General features: G+C 41.7%; 1 long non-coding RNA gene across 1 annotated transcript; it reads left to right on the top strand.

Annotated features, from left to right (window-relative positions):
- Positions 1-445: 445 nt before the first annotated feature.
- On the top strand, positions 446-2501 carry LOC123125900 (uncharacterized). The gene is made up of 3 exons (XR_006461514.1): positions 446-934; positions 1984-2086; positions 2443-2501. It is a non-coding gene; the product is annotated as an uncharacterized lncRNA (long non-coding RNA).
- Positions 2502-3422: the final 921 nt, after the last annotated feature.

Here is a 3422-nt window from a genome sequence, read left to right as displayed (position 1 = left end):
GATGTTCACCATTGATGACTACCCCATCTCACACGATGATCGGACATGGGTTAGTTGATTTGGATCATGTATCACTTAGATAACTTAAGGGATGTTTATTTAAGTGGGATTTCAATAGTAATCTATCTATCTATATATATATATATATGTACCTATACTAATCCTAGACTCCCTAGAAATTATCACGTTAATTAGATTTTATGAGCCGTTCGTCCATGCTAATCTATCTAACCAATCTATTATAACCGTTGGATTTATGTTACAATTATACTGGAAAAGGACTCAACCCGGTACAACCTAGGACCCAACGAGTACAACCTACACGTAACTATACCATCAGAAAAAACGATTAATGCAAAAGTTCCAACTAACCACGTTATAGTCCAAATCATATATGTATTAAGGCCGACGCCAAGTCCAAATTACCACCCAACTCTACCGATTATACATGTGTTTCTCACGGACTCCTAGGCTCTCACGTCCCTTGGGACATCCCTTCCACACGTTCAACTTCAAAGCTCCCTCAATACTCTTACCACTACAATTAATAATCTGTACAAGTCACGACTAATCTATCCTCTCGATTCTCGATCATCACCTTCCCCTCCAAGCTCCAGCCATGGGTTCTCCTCAAAGAGTTAATTACCCAAGCGCCCGAGCCCTGTTATTAGAGAAATCGCTCGAGCTTACCCTCTCCTTCCTCTCCCCATCGCATCTTCTTGACCTGCCAAGGTATCCATGCCCCACCCCCTTGATTTCATAGCAGGACGGCCTACCTAACGGGAGATTTTAAAGCACCAAGGCCTACTTGATGGAGACTATTTGCTGCCGACGTCGGACTCTCTGCGGATCATGATCCCAACTATGCATCCTCCCAACCATGTCATCTCGGGCTTCTCTGTAGCATCCGTCCGAGACAACAGGACCAAGAGAGGTAATTGACAAAAAATTCTCAATCTGATGAAGGTGTTCTATTTTGTGTAATTTAGCTGTGTGGATTTCCTGGATGATTGTCTTGAGCTCTAGACAAAATTTGGTTGGAGCAGAGAAGATATGTTTGTTCTTGGACATTTTATTTCAGTTGTTTGTGCAGCATAGTCATGGTCACGCACATGGCCGTTTTCAGTCAGAGCTAGCACTATATATATTTTCCCAGCTGTAGGAGAGACCACAGTTGAGTTAAGTTTAGGATTAATGCCCTTGGTGCTTCAGGCAAGTGCCGGGAATTTATCAGGATTAGTTGAAAACTTGAAATATCACAATAGGAAGATGCCATCCCGGGCGCGCACAGGCAAATTCACTTGCACTGGAGCACAACATTGGCGGATGATTTGGTGTGCTTTTCTGCAGTTCGGCTGTGCTTTTCTATAGTTTGGTGGTTCACACGAGATATTTAGATCAAGCAAATATTGTTAATCGCTTCTTACTTACTCAGATCTGCAACTATATGATTTAATTTTTGCCCAGTTGAGCCTACATGTTAATCCTAGGAGTTACATGCTAGCATCATAACTTTGAGTCGTTTGATGTTTATCCAACTAGAATTGGACTGTTAGGTTGTTGTGACTGGATTAATTATTCCATGACACGTGCCACTACATCCATCACCTCCCATCCCTACTTCTAATGTGTCCTTCCTCCTCTCCCCCTGCATATGTATATGTACGCTCCTCTCCTAGGAACATCTCATGCTTCCATATCAAGCTTCTCAAGTCTCACTTGCCATCCACAAGTTCAAATATGATTTCTTTTGTTAGGTGCTTACTAAGTACGAATGAACAATTTTGCTCTTTCATGCGCCACAGATGTACAGAGAGGTGAAGGGGAAATTTGTAGCAGCTAAAAAATATTTAATAAGGTAAAAAAAGTCTGAGAGGTGTCAATAGCATGTGGTTGTATGTATATTTCTCTGCATGAATGACTAAAAAATATTTCATTTGCTGCTATTGCTCCCACTTATTAATGAGTTGTTCTGGAATGAAGAGAACAGCGGGGAAGGAGTAATTGGCATCTTGGAGTTTTAGAGTGTATTGCTCAAGTTATTCTGGTGGGGGAACTGACGGGAATTAATGAAAAGTTATGTCAGGTAATATTCCTTTTTCTACTTTCTAAATTATATTTCACCAATATGTTCCCCTGCTTTATTTGGATATCCAAGCATTCTGCAAATTCTTTTATAATTAAATGCACCATTCCCAAACTCCAAACTAGCCTTATTATTTGCATCTATGTATTGAATAAGTCGCAGCATTTATTTATGTCAATGGTAAATTGCATTGCAATGATTTTTGCTACCGTCTCTTGATCTCAAAAGTACCATGTATTATTGGGCAGTGATACGTCCATTTTGCATCATGCTTTTATATCGATATTTATTGCATTATGGGATGTTATTACACATTATGTCACAATACTTATGCCTATTCTCTCTTATTTTACAAGGGTTACATGAAGAGGGAGAATGCCGGCAGCTGGAATTCAGGCCTGGAAAAGGAGCAAATATTAGAGACCTATTCTGCACAACTCCAAAAGTCTTGAAACTTCACGGAGGCATGTTTTGGAATGTATCAAAAATACTGGCGAAAGAATCAACTAGAGGGGGCCCACACCCTGGCCACGAGGGTGGGGGCGCGCCCCCTGTCTCGTGGGCCCCCTGGCAGGCCTCCGGTGACCATATTCTGCTATATGAAGTCTTTCATCTGAGAAAAAATGAGGAGGAAGCTTTCGGGACGAAACATCGCCGCCACGAGGCGGAACCTTGGCGGAACCAATCTAGGGCTCCGGCGGAGCTGTTCTGCCGGGGAAACATCCCTCCGGGAGGGGGAAATCATCACCATCGTCATCACCATCGATCCTCTCAGCGGGAGGGGGTCAATCTCCATCAACATCTTCAACAGCACCATCTCCTCTAAAACCCTAGTTCATCTCTTATATCCGATCTTTGTCCCAAAGCCTCAGATTGGTACCTGTGGGTTGCTAGTAGTGTTGATTACTCCTTGTAGTTGATGCTAGTTGGTTTATTTGGTGGAAGATCATATGTTCAGATCCTTTATGCATACTAAAACCCCTCTGATTATGAACATGAATATGATTTGTGAGTAGTTACGTTTGTTCCTGAGGACATGGGAGAAGTCTTTCTATAAGTAGTCATGTGAATTTTGTATTCGTTCGATATTTTGATGAGATGTATGTTGTCTTTCCTCTAGTGGTGTTATGTGAACATCGACTACATGACACTTTACCATTGTTTGGGCCTAGAGGAAGGCATTGGGAAGTAATAAGTAGATGATGGGTTGCTAGAGTGACAGAAGCTTAAACCCTAGTTTATGTGTTGCTTCATAAGGGGCTAATTTGGATCCACATGTTTCATGCTATGGTTAGGTTTACCTTAATACTTCTTTTTGTAGTTGCGGATGCTTGCA

This window comes from Triticum aestivum, chromosome 5D (genome assembly GCF_018294505.1).
Source record: "Triticum aestivum cultivar Chinese Spring chromosome 5D, IWGSC CS RefSeq v2.1, whole genome shotgun sequence".
Classification (NCBI taxonomy): Eukaryota; Viridiplantae; Streptophyta; class Magnoliopsida; order Poales; family Poaceae; genus Triticum; species Triticum aestivum.
Note: the sequence above shows the minus strand (reverse complement) of the source record. Positions and strands in the feature narration are given on the sequence as shown.